Below are 23,181 nucleotides of genomic sequence, written 5' to 3' on the forward strand. Positions count from 1 at the left end.
AACGAGTTACTTCCAAGCTCTGACTCATCCACCTGGGGAAAGCCACCTTAGGGTGGTGTCGAGATCATGGCCATTCTCCTGGTGGTGTCGAGGAAATCTTTAGGCAGGGTTGAGCACTAGTGCCACCAAGAGGCAGGCGATGGCACTCAGCAGTGTTTTGGGCTGCACACGCAAGGCAATGATTTCATCTTGCCCTCATATTAAGATGTTTTGGAGGGTGTATCCCTGCTAAATCTGGAAACAAACAATGGTCAGCATCCAAAGAACCACAAAGGAAGAGGAAAAAATCCCCAAAAGCTGAGAGGAAATTTATTTCTTAGGAAAGCCCAATGTTTTTCGGCCTCTAGGGTATTGGGCCTTCGTCAGGCCCTATATAATGGACAAATCACTTAATACATAAAATTAGACAAGCCTACTGTAAATCACAACAGAAGATGCAAGATTGCAATAAAGGTACCTGATATATCATTAATGAATCACTGAAAAATATTTTATACATATTTACATGAAATAGCCTGCTAAATCTGCCCGTGCTTTTGCAGGTTTCCCACCTGGGATATTAACTGGGTTTTCCTGCTGTGATGGACACTCCCTTTGAGTCCACAGGCACTTGCTGTCTAAAAGTTCATCACTCTTAAAACAGTGGTTTTGGTGGCCACAGTCTCAGCACATAGGGTTTCAGAAATGGGAGCGCTGTAGCAGATCCACAGCTGTGTATCTTCCAAACAGCCAAGCTGGACCTTTGCCCAGATCTGACCTTTCTTCCTCTTCCCTGTTTTTGCCCCAAACTGGTCCACCCTAAAGAGGAGAGCTGGCACAGGCTTGATGTATGTTGGGCACTCTGATTCTATTTAAACCCTACAGCTGATCACAGAAAGATGGACGCACTTTTAATTTCCTTTCAGTAAAAAAATACGGTGTGTAAGGTATCTAAGTAATCTATTTCTGGATACTGAAAGGAGAGTGCTGTCCTCGCATACCAAACTCTAGACAAGATTCTTGGAGGGCAGGGCAGGTATTACAGTAAAATTGCTTAGGGGAGCTAGCAATTGCTCCCACAGCCCTTAAGGGTGACTTTCCTGTTCTGGATACATGCAAGGTGGCTATGGGGGTTCAGGCCACTTTTCCACACAGCATTGTCAGATAGATTGTTCATGAGAAAATGAGAGAACTGGAATTGAAAGATCTTTCCATCCCTACCCCTTACAGAAGCCGCAAAGTTGATTGCTACTACCTGAAGGCTCCGGGAGGCGCTATTCCAAGGGTTAGCGATCCCCTACAGGAGACTCTGAGGAGGGAAACTCACAGTAAGGAAATTTCCACTTTTAAAAACATGAAATGTAAATTGTGTAATCATTTTGTATACTGCTGTTTGAGGACAATTGCCCTGAAAAGCCATTCTGAAGCCTAAGCATGATCAGCTAGTGATGCTCCAGATCATTTTACAACCATCTTGTTTTTGACTTGCAACAAACAGTGATCTATTCCACTCAGCTAAAATCTATTCCACAGCTAAAAATACAGTGATTCTCAGGGAGGAGGGAAGGTTTCTGTCTTTCTCTCTCTGCTTGCTCTTTGCTACATCTAAATTAACTGTGAAATGGGGAGATGGCTGATTTGGGAGAGATGGGTGATGAGGCGGGGGATATTGATTATGTGTGATTGGGTGCTGCTTTGTAGAACTTATTTCGCTGCTTTGAAATTGAGCTGAAATGTGATGGTGATGAGTGGAGGACGGGTGGATGGAAAGGGAGGAGGAGGACTCGCAAAGCAAACACTTTTGTTATTTGTATCAAAGGTAAGAACTTCGTTTTTTGCCCTGCCCTCTCTTCTTTTGACTCCCACCAGGGGTGTAATCATCTGGGATCTCAGAGGGTCTTAGACCCCTTATTTTTTGGGGAGCAGGATCCCAGCAGTGTCCCTATGTCTCCAGCATCCTAAGAGCCAATCAGCATGTTAGCAACAGGGAAGAGTCTCCTAACATCTTCCTTGTTGATTGGAGCCAATCAGAGTGAAAGAAAGTGGATCAGCCACTGAGAAGACTCTTTTCAGTAGCTAACACTCTCCCCTTTCATGCTGGTTGGGCTCCTAGGGACATCTGTTGTTGTGGGAGAAGACATTAACAAGGATCTCATTCTCAATCCAGCAGCAAGAAAAGGGAGAGAGGGTGTGGCTATGACTATCATGAAGGGACTTTGTGCTTCTGAATTAGCTGCTACGCTACCGGCCCCAACCCTTTTCACCCTCGGAAGACTGGCCAGGCACGAATCTGCAGCGGAGGTTGGTCCATTAGGGCAAACAGGGCACTGTCCCATCAATCAACCCAAATCTGTCCTCAGCCAGCCCCCACCTGCTTTCCTTCCTACTTACAGGGGGTGGCCCTGCCTATTAGCTTCCTTCTCCTTAGTTTCAGTATTGCCCTTGTCGAACTCAGCAGGAAAGAGAATGGGAACAAAACTAGAATTAGTTGGCTCTGCCTATCATTGGCTCTGGCTCTGCCTACTCTTCGGGCTCCCTGCCTTCCGCCCTGCCAGCAAGTCCCAGTGGGCACGATCTGGCCCTCAGCCTGAAACTGGTTCACAACCCCCCACCCTTTGGTAAAGTATAGGCTTCCAGGCAACATGAGTTTTTGATTGCTGTGAGGGTTAGGAGCATAAAACTGCAAAGCCACGTACTCTTTGACAGCCATTTTGATTTTGAATATAAAGAGGTTTATTTGAACCCAAATTGGGACTCACTCATTCTTGCTAATTCCCCCAAGTAATTTAAGTAACTGAAGTACAGTGCAAAATCTCCTGTGGCATGCAATGAACTCCAGATCCAATATCTCAAATATCACACCTCCATGTTCATATATGTAACAGGCATGACACCCATTCCCTAGAATCAGGACTTCATATATTTATTAAATTTATATCCCTCCCTTCCTCCCAAAAGGAGCCCAGGGTGTCAAACAACAAGCATTAAAACAATAAAATCATTTTAAAAACTTCTTCAAAACATCATGAAAACAGTTCCATTACAGGTGCACACTGGGATAAAGGTCTCTACTTGAAAGGCTTGTTGGAAGGGGAAGGTCTTCAGCAGGTACCAAAAAAGTCAACAGAGATGCTGTCTGTCTATTATTTAAGACAGAACGTGGCTGACCTCCACTCCATAACCTGTATAATGAGGGGAGGGGTTGTGTGTGGGGGGGAAGAGTCACCAATGTCCTGCTGCCAAATGCACACAAAGACTTGGAGCATTAAATGAGCATGAAATGCCTTCCATCACAAATCAATGGGACTTCAAAATGTGTAACTTTGGATGGATTGTGCCCTCGGGCTTCATGCCAAAAATCAATCCATTAATTCGTCAATTGACTTTTTCTGCAGGACTCCAAATGTTTTTGAAACAACATTACAAGTTCTGTCTGAAATTGTAATCTTGAGGCTGTGATTTGTTTTTGTACATCAACATTTTCTCTGTTGTACTCAAACCCCATCTCACTGCCCCTCCCCAAATATTAATTTTGGCCCCAAAACCCTCCTCTCTCCCTCCCTTACAAATTTAGCTCATCCAGCACTGCTTTTTTCATAGCCTTGCAAAAAGGCATCTCCCTTTCCCCCAAAGAAATCTTGAAATTTTGGCAGGAGCCCAAGAGCAGCTTTCAGTGTGTCTCCAGCACCATCTCCTGGGCAGACCCATAATTGCAAGGCTTGAGCCCTATCAGAAGCAGCACAAGCTTTCATAGAATGGATAAAAATATTTGGTGTTGTGCAGGCTGTCATGGCACTACTATCAATCCCCAGCAACTAGGATGCTGAGTTGTAATTGTGTGGGATGGCTCACATACTGGTGGTCTGCCAGTATGTCCAGCCAGCGACCGCCTTTTTCTACCTTGGTGTTGCCAACTGATCAGAAAGAAATAGTGGGCCAGCTGTCATGTCTTTAACTGCAAACTGATTTGCAGAAATTAGCTGGTGGGACATTTTATGGTGTGGAGGTATAACCATGTGGAATCATGCAAGAAACTCCATCTGCAGTTCACCTTGTTTTTTGGCACAGCATCATTTAAAGGGGGCAATGTGCACCTAATAGGGCACCAGAGAGGAAAAGGAACTTAATCCACCGCCTGCCTGCTTCCTTCCCTTTCTGCTTCACCCTCCCCCTACCATGTTACCTCCTGTGGGATTCCAGACGTGTGTTTTAACTCTCTAACTTGCATGTGGAATCCAGCTGGGGAAGGAATTGGCTTGTGGAGGAAAAGGGTTGAGCACTCCTCCCCCCATCTTGCTGCTTGTTCAATCCACTTGCTTCCTATCAGGTTTGAGTTCTCGTGAGGATACTCAGAGCTGTGATATGCATCCATGAGTGGAAAAGCCTTCCTACGCTTGCCAGATGCTCCTTACCTTAAGAGGCATGCCTTATTTTAGACAGACACTCCTAGTTCTAGAACATCAAAAGTATAGACCCAAGTTGTCACTTTCCTTTGCAAATGTGGTCTAGCACTGCCGCCCAGGCTTCAGAACTGGATTTGGGACGGGCTACCAGAGTGTCTGACAGATGACTTTCTCTCAGATGAGCCTGTCTCCATATTAAGATAATCTGTGGAGGCTTTACAGCATCTACCTTGGAGAGCTCATAGGAAAGTTCAGACTAAAACCAGAGCTTGGAAAAGTTACTTTTTTAAACTACAACTCCCATCAGCCCCAGCTAGCATGGCCACTGGATTGGGCTGATGGGAGTTGTAGTTCAAAAAAGTAACTTTTCCAAGTCCTGACTAAAACCTATTCTAATGCTGAGTTTGGTCCTATGAGGGACTCTGTGGCTTGAAGCAGAAAGCTCAGAGAAAGCCCTTGCACATAGAGTTGCCAATAACAGCAAGGCACATTCTTGGCTTCAGAACCGTATTCAGGCACAGAACAGGTGCCATGCAATGTCATCAGTCCCTCAGTCTAGAGAGGAAAATGCAGCCCAGCATTGGCCAAGTCTGGCTTACCGGGAACCTGATCTGTGATTGCCAGGCAGGACATTTTTTACTGCAGGCTCCAGCCTTTTGCTGGAGACAGCACCTCCATCCCTTCTCAGCTCCAAGGAGCCTTTGCAAAACTCCCAGGAACCATGATTTCCTCTAATTGCTCCCTAGAAAACAAAAGAGTTCTTAAAGAAGATCTACTAACTGGCCTCAAGTCCCTCCTGTGGAAACACCAGCCAGATGATGGTAGCAGTGTGATATGTGATTAGAAACACCTGGAGTTGTCCACATGCCAGCTGTTGGAGCAGCGTTGGAGTCAGGAGGGGCTGCAGCATTTTCTGCCACAGAGGGTCCAAGGAAGTCAAAGGGACAGGACCCTCAGTCTTTCTCCTGGTGGGCCTGCAGTCAGATAAACCATCTGCTCAGTGAGCTCCACAGAAATATAAAAATGTTTGAAAGATCAGCTAAAGCTTTTTCAAACACTTCCACACTCTTTGTTAAGAAACCAGAAACAACTGTGCTCTACTCCACTGAATGTGCAAACTTGTTGCAGAAGGTCAGTAAGCATTCCAAAAAGCAGGGGATCAGTACCTAGACTTCCTTGAGAAGCCTTTCAGTTTTGAAGTAGAAGATGCACCACCTGAAATTCAACTGGAGCTGATAAAACTGCAAAGAAACATTGAACTGGTGAGGAAACACACTGGAAACATTATGTTGGAGTTCTTCAAACTGTACATACCTGAGAGGAATATCCTGTACTCAGGAGCCATGGACCAAAAATAGCATCTTTCTTTGGGGCAACCTTGCGCTGTGAAGGATTGTTTTCAAAACTAACTTGGAGGGGGGAATCCTTTTGTCAGATTGGCAGATGAAGCTTAAAGGAAAAGAAGCCAGAACTATTACACTAGAAAGAGATCATGACTGAAGGTTAGAGGTTGCTGGAAGGAGAGGTGGAGGCCGCTTGAAAAGGACACCTCCACTCTTTGTATCAATGATAAGACCTTATCCAATTAGCTCTGCCCACTTAGCATTTTTGCCCCACTCATTTGGCCCTTGGAAGATTGGCCAGGTATGAATCTGGCCCTCAAGCTGAAAGGGGTTCTTGTACAGCAGGTACATGAACTGAAAACAATTCAATTGGGGTCATATCTTGCTCTGAATAATTAGTATTCTGGAGGACCAACAGAACTTTCAAAGGCAGTCTAACAGAGAGTGTCTTACAGTTGTAGATGTTAGCAAGGGATTTGTCTCTATGGCCAGAAATGCTTTATTTATACAGCCACTTGTGGCTGTATAATATCTTAGAAGAAAAGGTGTTTCCGAGACTTCCTATGTAAGATGGCAGAGGCTGAAGCTGGAGTTTCATGCATTCCTTTTAATGCTGAGTTTGGTCCTGTGAGGGACCCTCTGGCTTGAAGTAGAAAGGCCAGGCTGGGCCGTTGCTCACTGAACTGTCTGCAACTAGGCACATTCTAGCTTCAGAGCCTCATCCAGGCAAAATCATCAACCCCTCAGTCTAGAGTGCAGAATGAAATCCTGCATTGGTCAGATCTGGCTTAAATAATGTCAGCAGCCTGGCTTTTTGTGAGTGCCTGATCACCCTCCAGCCCTCCTCATCTCCCAGAAACCTTTGCAAAGCTCCCAGGTGCCATGATTTCCTCTGTGTGCTCCCTAGCAAGCAAATGAGCTCCTCAGGAAGATCTGCTCCATGGCCTCTGGTCTCTCCTCTGGAAACATCACCCAGGTGATACCAGAAATATGGTACATGAGTTGGAAACACCTGTGATGGAGAATTTGGGGAATCTTGGACTGGGGGTCATTGAAGTAATTTGAAGACACAGGCTTGAAGCAAAAAGATAGGCCTTTATTCTTTACAAGCGTACACAGGGTTAGACCCCCTGGGGCATCCAGGAGAGACTGCAATGAGGCATAGTCTGCATGGCTCTTTTATACAGTACTAAGTACGCATGTGACATTAGTTCACCGATCCCACAAGTTCCTTCCCACATAATGTAACAGTTCCTCCTCTCTGCAATATTTCCAAACCAATCAGAAAACATTAGGTAATTCTACTCTCTACTTACATGAGCACGTGTACAGGTAATTTGTCATTGTCTTAGTATACTCCTTATTCCAATATTCTGTCTGTCTTACTAACATCACCATTGTTCTGCTGTCCTGCTTGACTAATGCTCTTTCAGGCCAGTTGAAACCAGTTACTACAATATACTACATTTTGTCATTGTGAGTGGGCTTTCATGCATACCTGGTACTTTCTATATTCCATTGTTCCTGATCTGCTAGGCTAACCCAGGTACACCTGGAGATTGGCTCAACTTAGGGTGGCTGGAAGTTCATAGAATCATAGAATAGTAGAGTTGGAAGGGGCCTACAAGGCCATCAAGTCCAACCCCCTGCTCAATGCAGGAATCCAAATCAAAGCATTCCCGACAGATGGCTGTCCAGTTGCCTCTTGAATGCCTCCAGTGTCAGAGAGCCCACTACCTCTCTAGGTCATTGGTTCCATTGTCGTATGGCTCTAACAGTTAGGAAGTTTTTCCTGATGTTCAGCTGAAATCTGGCTTCCTGCAACTTGAGCCCATTATTGTGTCCTGCACTCTGGGACGATCGAGAAGAGATCCCGGCCCTCCTCTATGTGACAACCTTTCATGTACTTCACGAGGCTAAACATGCCCAGTTCTTTCAGTCTCTACACATAGTCCCCTGATCATCCTTGTTGCCCTCCTCTGAACCCATTCCAGTTTGTCTGCATCCTTCTTGAAGTGCGGAGACCAGAACTGGACGCAGTATTCAAGATGAGGCCTAACCAGTGCTGAATAGAAGGGAACTAGTACTTCACGCGATTTGGAAACTATACTTCTGTTAATGGGGAATCGATATGGAAGATGGCGGCGGACTGAGAACTCTGCTCGAGAGCTCCGGTGACCCTCAGCCATCCACCTGCTATTTACTACTTGCTACTTGCTATCTGCCATTCGCTACTTTGACAAAAATCTACTACTACTGTGACTAGCATTCTTTGATTATATCTGATTATCTTTAAAGAAGCTACCAGCTCTAATCACCACTAATCCGAAACCTACCACCGTGTCAGGAATATCCTGTAAGGGCTAACCTTTCCATCAGCTGGTAAGTCTTATCTCTTCCTCGTAACTGACATCATGAGGAATACAAAAACAATTTAACAAACAAGGACCTTGAGGACTCTAATTACCCGAGTTTGTCTTTCAAAGTTTTAAGGACAGAGAATGTGAATTACCTTAATTAACGCTGGAAATTCCACTGGGAGCAGACAAGACAAAATAATTTTCACTACCCTCACGTGATTTTAAATTACCAAACTACTAAACTATCGGGACATTATAAAACTCCGATTGACCTCTATTGACTTTTATTGATTTATAAATGGTTCAAACAAGGAAAAGATGTTATGGACAAAAACCCCAAATGGACAAGAGCCAAGTAGAACCTAGGAAAGAAATCTTACAACCAAAAATTACAAATTTCTTCTTACCAACCAAAGGGGACAAAGAAAAGAACAAAGACCACCATCCTGCTGTGAAATTATCTACCGCAACAGAAAAATCCAGTTTCGGATTGTGCGAAGAGAATGAAGAGATCCCGGAGTCAGCAGCCTCAGTTAACACACAAAACTCGGATGACGAAGCAAACTTGGATCTCTCACATGAACAAATCTCCCCATTAAAATGGTTTAACACTCTCTTGCCGTCGTTTGAGAGCGAGAAGTTGCTATCCCCCGCTCTGTCTTTAGAAAGTGACTTACAGTTTCCTCCAGACACCCTGCCTACCGGCCATGTTACAGACTCTCACAACCAGCCTCTTTTTATTGCAAACTCACAGCCATCTTCTGCATGCCCTATGGTGGCAACGGAAGATGGGGAATTAGAACAAATTGGTCAGAAACTATTGTTAGCAGGACAAAAGTGTCTGATGTTACAATTTGCAATTGCCACCAGAGACTGAAAACATCAAAACTTTCCTGGGAGAAACAAATAGTCTATTAAAATCACTTGTGGAAGAAATAATTAAATTACATCAGTATAACCCAGTAACTACAACAAAGCGTGCAAAAACAAAGAGCATAGCAAAGAGACATCCTACAGCTCCCAAACAGAAAAAACCCAAAAATATTAAAAACTACAAACCCCCGAGGTGAGAGAAGATGAACTTCCAGAAGCTGTTAAAACTGCTTCGGGCTCAGGAATTTCCAAACCCTCGAACAAAGAGCTTATCCCCTTTAGCATCAGGCTCATTAGCCCTAACTGCAGAGAGGATTCCCTCTAAAATCCATCATGAAGACTTGCCTGAAAGTAAAGAATGCTCGAACACATCAGAACTGATTAATCATTCCAAACTAGGGACCGACAGTGAGGAAGGCTCAACTAACAACATTAATCTACAAAGTGAAACTATAAACGGAAAATGGCTTCTTAAATACAACCCAAACAAACTTGCGCTACTGAACCTTCCTTTTTACAGATTTAAAGAAAAAGCCGCTATAAGGAAACAAAGAGTTTGCTCTGCTCTCCATTCGCTGGGTCTGATGGATTTATGGCCCGACGACATTCTGAAGGTGGAACAACTTTATAACCCCTCATCAAACACGTCCGTTCTCCTTACCTTTAAGACGCCTGTGACAACTGGGTGGTTAATTGACAATAAATCCCTGCTTAGCAGATATGGTATATCGGTCCAGAGACATTTTACAAACCAGGCAAAACCTACTCCCCTGTTTATCAAGAGATCTCAATCGATGAAACCTAATCCACCTTCTATGAAAGGGAAGCCGACCCAGAATAGAAGAAATATCACATCAAACACTGGAGGCCTGATGCCACCTCTGGATAGAACTCCCCAAACCAGCCTTCCAAATCTGAATCCTTCTACATCACCAACTGGTCAAATCACTCCGGTAAACAACATAACCTACCTTTCTTTAGGAAAACAAAACTTGGAAAGTTTAAACACCACCTTTACGACCTTGTTACTGTAGATGAGTTAAGCCTTTCCCCGCCCCTAACCTCCTTTCTAGCCCCGTTGCGGTCACCCCCCTGCCAGATAAATTCTAAGAACCAAGAAGCTTCGTTTGATTTTACATGCGAGGGAGAGGAGGAAATGCTTTCATACATTTTCAGATTGTGAACAGACTGTGGTTATTAACAAACTACAAAACCTGTTAAACAACCTTAGAGCTAAAAGGATTGGCTCCAGATATCTAGAGGATTTTGAATTAGGCTCTCCTTCTAATTCCCAAGTATTCCTTCCAAAAGCATCATCTAATACACTGCCTCCTTGTATCTCAAACGTCTCTAGACCTGGCATGACTTGCGATGCAATAATCCACGAGGCCTCCGATATTAACTGACAACCCGAGGCACTATCTAGATCTCTGAGTCAAACTCAAGACTCATCTGAGGAAGTAGTAGACTCCTTTTTTAGGATTTTACACAGTGAACCCCCTGTGAACTGCTGTTCTCTTGCAAGTGAGAGATTGGCCCCAAATCTAAGCCAGTTTAAAATTATTTCTTGGAATGTTGCCGGCTGGGCCTCAAAACTAAACTGTCCCGGGTGTGTAGAATTTCTAAGAGCCTCTGACGTGATATGCTTGCAAGAAACCTGGTCAACAAACAATATAGCTCTCCACGGTTTTGTAACTGTTGAACTATTTGCTAAACAGGTGGCTTGCAGAGGTAGACCCAAGGCTGGTATAGCAATTCTAATATCTACCTTATTAGACGCCAAAATTGAGAAACTTGATCCATGTGAGAATATTGCAATTGCGACTCTCTTAAAACTAAAACATTTCCCCATCTTAATAATAAATGCTTATATTCCCTCGTTCACTCTTAAGGGAAACACAATATTAATTTGGCAACATTTGGAAAATTACATAATAACATTAGAACAAAAATATCCAAAAGCTCAAGTTTTAATCACAGGGGATTTAAATGCTAGATTAGGCCCAAATAACGCTGCTCTGGCCTCATCCCCACTATGGGGTGTAACAAACACGAAATACTTAATCCCAAGCTACAACAGAAGTTCTAAAGATCACAAGATTAATTTTGCTGGGATTTGTTTGACCCAATTAGTGGCTCGGCTAAATTTAATAATCGTCAACGGACACGAAGCAATTGACTCACCTGCAGGGTTCACCTTCATCTTGGAGCGAGGAAGCAGTACAATTGATTATGTGCTGAACCCCCTATTTGTTCTCACTTATTTCCAATTTTACAATTGGTGATAGGCTGGAAAGTGATCACCTCCCCCTATTACTCAATCTGTCTCTAACCAGGGAAGGTACCAATTTCACAAAACCAGCAAGCAATAACTCAAGACCTATAACTTATCCCAAAAGACCGCAGTGGACCGCTCATACCATCTCTAAGCTTGAAAACTTTCTAACCTCCCCTATGGCCCTAACTACTAGGAATCGGATAATTACATCAAATAGAACTTCCGAGACCCTGTCAGACTACTCATCACTAATTTTTGTCCTAGTGAACTCCCTGGGTTTGCCAAAGCGCCCCCGTGTCCTAGCAAATTTGAATTACCCCAGATGGTTTGACAAGGAATGCAAGGACACTAAACAGACGTTAAGAAGAATATATCTCACTTACAGGGAAGCAGAAGTAAAAACCCTTCCTTCAGAATATTTTGTGGTAAAAAAGAACTATAAAGAATTAATAGCTCGCAAAAAAAGACAGGCTCAACAGGAAAGCTGGAAGTCCTTAATAAATGCTTCCTTAAATAATGATTCAAAGCTTTTCTGGGCTCTGGTTACAAATGCCCTAGGAGCAAATGTCTCCTCACAATGCACCATTCAACCTGAAATATGGGAGCGTTATTTTTCACGGCAATTCTCAAATCATGAACATAAGCCAGGATGGCTTTCATCTAGGCCCAGTCCAAACATCCTACCAGACTGGCCCCCGGTAGAGCAGGAAGAGGTAGATATACAGATTAAAAATCTGAAAAATGGAAAAGCCCCAGGCATTGACGCGATTCTTCCTGAAATGCTAAAAAGTAATATCCAGTGGTGGGCCCCATTACTCTCATCCCTATTCACCCAGATAAACCTGTCTGGGTTAATCCCTTCATCCTGGCTTGAGGCGATGATTATCCCCATATATAAGAAAGGAGACAGAGGAGATTCTGCAAACTACAGGCCCATTAGTCTCCTCTCAGTAGTGGGTAAGTTATATGTGAGTCTCTTAAATACTAGACTCCAATCCTGGTTAGAGGAGGAAAATATTCTGGGCCACGAACAAGCAGGTTTCTGTAAGAATAGATCCACTATTGAGCACTGCCTTGTATTAAGATTCCTGGCAGAAAAATATATGAGCGGAACAAACAGGGGCCTATTTGTAGCATTCATGGACCTCAAAACGGCTTTTGATTCAGTCCCAAGAGATCTATTGTGGGCTAAATTATTTAAGACCTCAATTGATAAACGGCTATTATTTTTGATTAGTCAACTTTATAAAGACACGTCCCTGAGAGTGAGATATAGACTAGACGGAAATTTAACTAGACCAATTAATGCTAATATTGGTGTACGTCAAGGCTGTGTTTTGGCTCCAGCTCTGTTCAATCTTTTTATTAATGACCTTAACACCAAATGTTACAATGAAAATCTGCATTCCCCTAACATTGCAGGAGCGAGATGCCCTCTGCTATTATATGCAGATGATACGGTCCTAATGTCTTTCTCCGAAATCGGCCTCAAACGCCTTCTTCGAATCTTTATAAGTTACCGTGAACAAAATCTTCTCACCATCAACTATACAAAATCAAAAATAATGGCTTTTTCCAAAAAAAAGGGTCTCAAAACAGTGGAAAATAAAAGGCAAACTCTTTGAGCAGGTCAAAGAATTCAAATACCTTGGGATTATATTTTCCTCTACACTCTCCTGGACTCCCCATATCAAGGCTGCAACCCAAGTAGCACAAAACATTTCTAAAGCTCTCATTAGATTTTTTTTATACTAAAGGAGGCTGCTTTATCCCAGCAGTCTCCAAAGTTTTTAAAATTAAAATTATTTCACAACTTCTCTATGGTATCCCGTTATGGGTTACACACTTCAACAAAAAACTTGAAGCTATACTCTCAGGTTTTCTTTTGAGCATCTTTGGCTCCCCAAACTGTGCCTCCTCAGCTGGCCTCCGACTAGAGGCGGGATTCAATTCAATATAGTGTACAGCTTGGCTGCAAGCCTTTAATTTCTGGCTTAAGGTAGCTTATTCAGGACCTTCTTCTGGGCTCCCACATCTTCTATGGGAAGACCCGTTTGAAAGTTCCTGGATCAAAACATTCAACAGAAAGTTAAATCTTTTAGGCCTATCCAAAGAACTATTGTCATCTTGGAGCTATAAACTGGCCACATCTGTAATTAACCAACGTATAAAAGACCTTGATAGACAATATTTATTCTCTAAGGCAAAAACATCTTGCTCTCCAATTTACTTCGACCTGAACTTTCGGTTTCCATTGCATGCGTCATATCTAGAAACACCCACTTTCCCTCAATACAGATTCTTGTTCTCCAGAGCGAGATTCAACTGCCTACCCTCTGCTCTTCTTACGGGTCGGTACCAAGGTACCCCACAAGAAAATCATTTTTGTATTTGTAATTCAAACACACCTGAAACCCTAGAACATGTTCTTCTTGAATGCGAGCTATATCAAGACTTAAGAACCAAAGTTATTTTACCACTCATTTCAGGATATCCTGAACAATCCCCAGAGTGGCTTGTTTGCTACCTCTTATCTGATAAAGATAAAACTATAACCAAACAAGTAGCCAAATTTCTATATATTGCGCAATTTTTACGGAAAAGGCAAGCTAGAATCCTTCAGTGCTGATATTATTAATTTTAATTTCTACTTCATATTTTTATCTGTAAGGCCAACTAATTTTAGTTTTAATTATATATGCTTGTACACTGTCTTTTATATTTCTTATGTATGTCTAGCAGGACTTGTATTCTGCTTTTTTTGTCTTGTTCGGGTATATGACCGTAATAAACAAATTGAATTGAATACTTCTGTTAATGCAGCCTAATATAGCATTTGCCTTTTTTGTAGCCACATCATATTGTTGGCTCATATTCATCTCTCAAACAACGACAATTCCAAGATCCTTCTCACATGTCGTACTGCTGAGCCAAGTATCCCCCATCTTATAACTGTGCATCTGGTTTCTTTTTCCTAAGTGTAAAGCACCACAGTTCTATTAATTTGCTATAGGGGTTCTTATTCCTTATATTTTCTTAGAAATCCCATTCCTAACTTTAAAAAATGCATAGCTATAGAGAAGGGGTTATGATTAAAGTACTGGACTATGACTGGAGACCACAAAGTTAAGAAAGGCACTGGGTGATTCTGGCCATCCACTATCTCTCAGCCTCAGAGGAATGGAAAAGGCAAACTACCTAAAAATAACTTTTCATCATGAAAACCCACTTACAGAGTTTGTATTTTATTTATCAAGATTGGAATTAAACACATCGGGACATCTTAAAACTCAAAGTTTCTCTCATTCCTACTTTGATAATATTAGCTTTCCACTAGTTAGACTCATTGCTCTACAGAATACCAGAATAAGAATAAAATTGCCAACTATTTCTTTCACTAACAATCAGTTGCCCAGGATCAAATGGTTTAATATATCCATCATGGGTTACATCATCATCAACTTTATTGCATTTAGCCATAGGCCTTTGCACAGTACAAAAAACAGTCATATAAACACCATAAAATTTAGAAGAAAATAATATTACAGCGGACTTGTGTCTGTTAAAGATTTAATATAACTTGCCCTTAGCTTTTTGGCAGCTAAGGCAAAATTAGCCACTGCAATTGTAACCTGTTTGTAATTGTCAGCCAGTAGCTCTACCACCAGGGCATCGGGGGCTACCCTCCGGCGGGGGCAGATATAAGTGGTCAGAAATTTCTTTCTAGGGTCTTTGTACAGGGGGCAGAAAAGAAGATAATGAACAATATCCTCTATCTGCTTACAGCCAAAAACACATCTGCGCTCCTTAATCGGGATTCCCAGATATCTCCCGTCAAGATAAGCTGAGGCCATCGTTTGAAATCTGAGTTCAGTAAATGATCTTCGTAGGGAGGGATGCGTTAATACGTCAAAATATTGTGGTTTGGCATGGTTAGGTTTAAATAGAGGGAACCAAGGGGAGAAGGGCGCTGCAACGATTGTTGCCCGATCTTGGTTTGCGTCATGATCGAAAACCCAATTACGGAGCTTGAGGTGGTTGAGGCTTAGATACTCTCCCAGGGTGAGACTGTAAGTTTTTAGTGTTTCTTGGCACCCTTGGGCCCAACCCCCAATTCGTCGTTGTTCATCCCAGCAGAGTTTGACAAGGGAACAATCTTCCATATTAGATATCCTTTGCCAATATCTAAGATATGCAAGATCTATTTTTGCTGACAGGGAAGGGAGGCCGAGCTCTGCTCTTAAGTGGGCCGAAGGGTCACCTTGAAGGAGCCCCAGGATCTGCCTCATGAATATGTTTTGAAGGACTTCAAGTTGGTATTTAGCTGAGTTCCCCCACAACTCTGCCCCGTATAAGATTTTTGCCACAATTTTTGCCACAAAGATTTTAAGCATTGGGTTAATTAGTTGACCGCCTCGGGAATAGAAAAACCTCCTGACTTGACCACTGACTCCGGCGCACGATAATTTGGTGACCTCTATGTGATGCTTCCACGAGAGGTTATAGCTGAAACACAGGCCCAGGTATTTAAAGGTATGCACCTGCTCAAGTTGTTGCCCGTTAAGGGTCCAGATGGATTTTAACTGCTTCCCACAGATCATTATTTTGGTTTTGGAGTGGTTAACAAGTAGATGATGCTCGTTACAAAATTCCCCCAACAGGATCAGCATCCTTTTTAAACCAATTTTGTTTAGGGAAAGTAAGACCAAGTCATCAGCGAAAAATTGGGATGAGATCTTCCTATTCCCAACTGATGGGGGGAAGAAAGCAGGAGAGGCCATTGATGGGATAATATCAATCAATCAATCAATCAAATATGTTTATTGTGCTAGCCAAAGGCCATGACAAATAGCTTAAAAACATTAAAATTAAATATAAACAGAAACATTCAGAATATACATATTGTACCAGAATATAACAAGGGATCAACAAGCGGAGTCTCCCTGACAGTTAATTGCTATTTTGTCTAGTTCTTTTTTCCTGATCTTTTTTGCCGCTAGGGCAAAAAGGGCCACCTTATGGGTCACATAGCTATTAGCATCACTCAAGAGATATAGCGTCGCCTCCAGGGAGTTCCCATTTCCCTGGAACAGCAAAGGTTTAATAAATCTCTCTCTTGGGTGTTCATATAGTGGGCATCTTAACATATAGTGCACAATGTCCTCCACCTCCCCTAGGTCACAAATACACTGTCTTCTTTCAAATGGCACCTTCTGATAACGTCCATCCAGTACCGCTGTTGGCATAACTTGAAACCGTAGTTCCATGAAAGCATTTCTTAAGGGGGCTAGCCTTAATTTGGTCAAATAACAAGCTCTGAAATGTTCTGTTTTCACTAACGCAAAATAAGTAGAAAATCTGGCATTTTTAATTAAACACAAATCTCTTCTGGCGTCTATCCAAAGGACCCAGTCCCTTAAATGTCTCTTTTCTATGCCCACGAGATGGGATAATGTCATTTATGTAGAAATTGAACAGGAATGGTGCCAATATGCATCCTTGTTTAACACCTCTCTCGACTTGAATTACTTGAGAGAGTGCGCCATGTAGGCCTAGGCGGACCTGAAGAGAATTAGCTTGGTGTAGAGATTGAATTAGCCGCAGCAGCCGTTTGTTGATGCTAGTCTGGCCCATCTTATGCCACAACAGATCCCTATCGATTAAATCAAAGGCCGAGGTAAAATCTACAAATGCCACATACAGGGACTTGTTTGGCCCCTTTACGGTCTTTGTTATTAAATGATGGAGAACGAATGCGTGATCTACTGTACTCTTGCCTTTCCTAAACCCAGCCTGTTCTTCATGGATGATGGAATGCTTAGATTCCCATGCTAGTAGTTTGTTCAAAAGGAAGCGCCCATACAATTTGGAAGCCACATCTAATAGGCTGATGGGCCTGTAATTACGGGGGTCCAAAGGATCTCCTTTCTTGAAGATAGGCACCACTATACTGGTACGCCACCCTGAGGGGATATTACCGGTGGAATTGATGTAAGTAAAAAGGATAGCTAGAAGGGGGGCCCACCAGTTAATCTCTGAAAGGAAGAGGTCTGGGGGCATCACGTCTTCCCCAGGGGCTTTACCAGAACGGAGGGTCAGGATTAGGTCCCCTATGTCTGCACTGGTAATGGGGGAGCAGGGTGGAAGAAAGGGCATGTCATCGGGAGGGGTCGGGAGCACTGAGACTGTGCTCCCAAAGATGGAGTGAAAATGCAAAACCCAAGTTTCCGGGAGAATGGGGGGAACTGACACAAAATATTTCTGGACAAGGCCCCCCTGGATTAGCTTCCAGAATTCAGAGTCGTTCCCTTGAAATAAAGCCAATCCCAGGGCCCGCCAGTTGTTGGCAAAAAAAGGCCTGTTTTTTCTCCTTAAGCAGCACCTTAAATGCCCTTCTAGATGAGAGCAGGTGAAAAGTGGCCTCTTCCGATTTATCTCGCCTTATAATTCTAGTTAGGGCGCACAGTTCTCTTTTCTTTGTTTTACAGTCCTTATCAAACCATGACCTGCAACCGCTTGGGACTTTGTCTATGGCGGATGAGGTCACCAAGGGTTTGAGTGCTTTAATGGTGTCCTCATACATCCTAAAGATGGCCTCCGGGGTTGTAAAGGCCGACTGTCGGAGCTCTGTCAATACGGTCGACTCTAATAACTGACCTACGTCGGCCCCTATTTGCATGGACCACTTGAGATGTTTCACTCCATACAAACAGCCAGACATCAAGGCATTTGTGCGTGTGTAAGGGTGGTAGGGGAAAACAAGGAAAGTAAGTCTAAGCAGGAGATGATCGCTATCCGGTCTATCTTCCACTGTGACTTCTTTAACGGAAGAGACAATGGAAGGCGACCCGAGGATATAGTCTACGACACTGGCTCCCTTCCCTGAGATATAGGTGTAGGATCCATTGGAGGAATCCAAGTAGGACCCATTTAAACAAATTAATTGAGATTTGGCAATCAGATGGAAAAGGGCATGTCCATTCTTATTGACTGTCTTGTCTCGTGACATCCGAGGAAGAATATCCGTGTCGCCCGGTATAATCCAAAGATCTTTCTCCATATGGGGATAGCTGGCTCCCATTTTGGCGTTAAAGTTGCCACAGATGAGCAAGGGATGAGAAGGATAGTCATGCAAAAGACCATCCACATAATTCTCTAAATCGACCCAAGCAGTCGCCGCGAGACTTGGATGTTGGGGAGGCAGATAAACATTGACACATATAAGGGGGGGAGTCTTGTGGGCATGCAACATTAAGGCCATGCAAAAGTTGGGGGTTGAGCCTGAGAGCTCGGTGATGTGTACATCCAAAGATGTGGCAATCAGGATAGCTAAGCCGCCACTGCCTCGCCCCAGATGGGACGTTCTCTTTGCTGGTTTCTCCCAGACCTTGAAACCTTGCAGGAAAAGGGAGTTGGTTTTCAAGAGCCAAGTCTCCTTAAGATCAAAGGATAGGTATTAGCCTAGCAATCAGGAGGTCTCCTCTCCGGCTACCCTTTTTAACCCCATGCAGCCTCAACCCACAAGTTGGAGTTGAACCACATATTCCAACATCATCTTCACCATTTCCTAAATCCCACATCTTGCCAAGCCCCTGTCATTTGCATTCAAGCATCCCTTCTGCTGAGTCTATTTGCAAAGCAAATGCTCCTGTTATTTGTATCAAAGGCAAGAGCTTGCAAGTTTTGCCCTGCCCCTTTGCCTCTGGCCTCAGTGCTTTTGCCCTTGGAAGGGCATTTTTTAACATCCTGCAGCTAAAGGAGTGGGCTTCCCATTGCTCTATTGCAGCCATGGCTTGACATTCCATGCCACAGTTAAAATCAGGGTGAAATCAAACACATAGCATTTGATTTTGATGTCTTTTTAATATTGTCCCTTTGAAATTGAACTGAACTGTGACTTTGAAGAGTGGAGGACAGGGGTGGCTGAAAGGGGAGGTGGAGGCCACAGAAATCAAACACTGAAACAGAGGCAGTGTTTGATTTTGATACAGTAGGGCCCTGCTCATATGGCAGGTTCCGTTCCGCCATAAAGCGAAATCCGCCGTAAAGCGGAACGCATTCACTAACATTGTCTAAAATGGTGCCTGACACCCAAAAAATGCTGTAAAAGTGGAACAAGCGCCATAGGAGCGGGGCCTTTCTGCAATTGACAACCGCTGTATCAGTGGAACGCTGCAAAGTGGAGTGCCGCAAAGCGGGGCCCTACTGTACCCTTTAAATCATCTGATACTTCTGGCACAGATCAGATTCACTTGGTGAATGAGAGCTGTAGTATTCCATTTCTGCCACTAGAGGTCAAAATTTCTCTCCTTCAGTGCCAGAGGACTTCCCTGGAATCTATGAATGCCAGTTTTGACCATTCCATCACATTTCTAGTATTGATTTATTTGTTAAATGTATATCCCACCCCTTCTCCTATAGGAGCTGTGAATGAAGGATGCTCAATGTGTTTTCAGGAGAGTAGGGTAATGCTGCTGAGCCACACTCTGGGAGTCTAAGGAAGGTACACCTGCAAGGTGTGCACTATGTTCATCTTCTGGATGGAAACCATCTGCGATTACACTTGCAGCAAGTGCACATTGGTGGCACTCCTAGAAGAAAAGGTCAGGGGGATGCAGCAACGCATCGACACCCTGCAACTTATCAGAGAAGATGAGGACTTCCTCGATAGAACACAGGAGGAACTAATCAAACAGCACAAAGTACAGGAAGAAAAATACAAGGAAAAAGAGGACTGCAACACCAACAAATCCCCATGGAGGACTGTCACTGTAAGGGCAAGGAAAAAGAGAAGGGATTCAGAACTGTTGCAACTAACAAACCGCTTTCAGCATCTCTCAGCAGACAGCACCTCTGAAGAGCCTCAACAAACTCAACAAACTCACCCTGCATCAAGAGCCACTGTCTGCAAAGGAAGACTCCACACCCCAGAAGAAGGAAGCTGATGCAACCACTGCTCGCAGCAGAAAGAGGAGGGTGCTGGTGGTTGGAGACTCGTTGCTCAGGGGGGTAGAGGCACCGGTATGCCAGCCGGACAAAATGAATTGGGAAGTCTGTTGTCTCCCTGGGGCACGCATCCGGACGTTACTGACAACCTGCCGAGGCTCATCAGGAACGAAGACCAGTACCCCTTTCTGCTCATCCATGTGGGCACAAACGACATGGCCAGAAACACCTTGGAACAGATCACCTCAGACTATGAGGCTCTGGGTAGGAAGGTCAAGGATTTTGTGGCGCAGGTGGTCTTCTCATCAATTCTTCCCGTCAAGGATAGAGGACTACAAAGGGAAAGGAAGATACTGCAGGTCAATGACTGGTTACGCAGATGGTGTCAATGGCAGAGGTTTGGATTCTGGGACCATGGTCTAAGCTTCTTGGAGGGGGGACTGTTGGCAACAGATGGGCTGCACCTCATGAGGACTGGCAAGAATCTCTTGGGCAGAAGTATGGCAAAACACATCAAGAGGGCTTTAAACTAAAGCCTCTGGGGGATGGAGATGATAGCTCAAATACCGATCCAAAGACAGTGGGCTGTAAACGCAAGGATTTGAAGGGTACACGAGACACTGGGAGAGAGAAAGGGATGCATGGCAAAGCTCATGGTATACTGAAGGAGGAATCCAATCAGGACAAAAGAGACTTCTGCTGTCTATATACCAACACACGGAGCTTGGGAAACAAGCAAGACGAGCTTGAAGTCATAGTGCATCAAGGCAAATATGACTTCATAGGAATAACAGAGACTTGGTGGGATGACTCCCATGATTGGAATATAGCCATTCAAGGATATAAACTCTACAGAAAGAATAGAAGCAACAGAAAAGGAGGGGGAGTAGCGTTATACGTCAAAGACAAATACACCTCCGTGGAAATCAAAGAGAATGAACAAAGTGGTCCGGTAGAGACCATTTGGGTAAAAATAAATGGAGAAACAAATAAAACAGACATGGTAGTAGGTATCTACTACAGACCCCCTGGCCAAGAAGAGGTGGTAGACGAGGCCTTTCTCAAACAAATCTCTGAAATATCAAGGAGGCAAGAAGTAGTAGTAATGGGGGACTTCAACTACCCGGATATCTGCTGGGAGACAAACTCTGCGAAGCACAAAGCCTCCAACAAATTCCTGATGGGCCTTGCTGATAATTTCCTCTTTCAAAAAGTAAAGAAGGAACAAGGGGATCGGCAATCCTGGACCTGATCTTAACTAACAGGGACGAATTGGTCACGGGAATTAAAGCGGTCGGTACCTTGGGGGAAAGTGACCACGTAATGCTGGGATTCGTGATTCTGGGGAAAGCCAAAGAAGAATATAGTCAAATATGGACCTTGGATTTCAGGAAAGCTGATTTTAGCAAGCTCAGGGAAATGATGGGTAGGATCCTGTGGCTAGTTAGACTAAAGAAACAAGGAGCCCAAGAAGCATGGGAGTTCATGAAGAACGTATTACAAAAAGCGCAATCGCAAACAATTCCGAAGAGGAAGAAAAACGGAAGACAGCAGAAAAAGCCAATGTGGCTACACGGAAGACTGGTGGAGGAGGTAAAAGTAAAAAAGAGCATGTATAAAGAATGGAAGGAAGGACGCATCACCAAGGAAGAGTACCGACGAGCGGCTCGGGCTTGCAGGAATAGCGTAAGGAAAGCTAAAACCCAGAATGAACTGAGGCTGGCGAGGGAAGCGAGGAACAACAAAAAGGGGTTTTTCAGATATGTTCGAAGCAAGAGAAAGACCAAGGAAACGGTGGGTCTGCTGCTCAATGAGGATGGCAAAATGTTGACAGATAACAAGGAAAAGGCAGAACTGCTCAACGCATAGTTTGCCTCCGTTTTCGCCCAAAAAGGGAACAGAGTGCAACCTTGCATCGGTAGCAATCTCAGGAAGGGGTCGGGATTGCAGTTCGAGATTGATAAGGAGATAGTCAGGAAATACCTAGTTAACCTAAATGAGTTCAAATCTCCAGGGCCTGATGAACTGCATCCCAGAGTATTGAAGGAACTTGCTGATGTACTCTCGGAACCTCTTGCCATCATCTTTGAGAAATCCTGGAGAACGGGAGAGGTGCCGAAGGATTGGAGACAGGCAAATGTCATCCCGCTCTTTAAAAAGGGTAAAAAAGGAGATCCGGGGAATTACAGGCCGGTCAGTCTGACTTCAATACCGGGAAAGATATTAGAACAGATAATAAAAGAGTCCATTGTCAACTATCTAGATGACAATGCTATGATTAGAAGGAGCCAGCATGGGTTTGTCAAGAAAAAATCCTGTCAAACTAATCTCATCTCTTTTTTTGATCGGGTCACTAGCTTAGTAGATGGTGGAAATGCTGTAGATGTCATCTATCTAGATTTCAGCAAAGCGTTTGATAAAGTCCCCCACGACCTTTTGATTAGCAAACTGGTCAAATGCGGACTAGATGGAAATACTGTCAGGTGGATTCACAACTGGTTGGAAAACCGTACTCAAAGAGTGGTCGTCGGTGGCTCTGCTTCGGACTGGAGGGAGGTTTCGAGTGGAGTGCCACAGGGTTCTGTCCTGGGGCCGATACTCTTCAACATTTTTATCAATGACTTAGATGATGGGATGGAGGGAAGCCTTATGAAGTTTGTGGATGACACGAAACTGGGAGGGATAGCTAACACAATGGAAGACAGGAATAAAATCCAAAGGGACCTGGATAGACTAGAAAATTGGGCTGAAATAAATAAAATGAAATTCAATAAAGACAAATGCAAGATTCTGCACTTAGGCCACAAAAACAAAATGCACGGATACAGGATGGGAAATACCCGGCTTAGCAGTAGTGCGTGTGAGAAGGACCTTGGAATTGTAGTGGATCGCAGGGTGAACATGACCCAGAAGTGTGATGGTGCGGCAAAAAAGGGAAACGTGGTTCTGGGCTGCATAAACAGAGCTATAGTTTCCAGGTCGAGGGAAGTAATAGTCCC

This window comes from Rhineura floridana, chromosome 15, assembly GCF_030035675.1.
Source record: "Rhineura floridana isolate rRhiFlo1 chromosome 15, rRhiFlo1.hap2, whole genome shotgun sequence".
In the NCBI taxonomy this organism is placed as follows: Eukaryota; Metazoa; Chordata; class Lepidosauria; order Squamata; family Rhineuridae; genus Rhineura; species Rhineura floridana.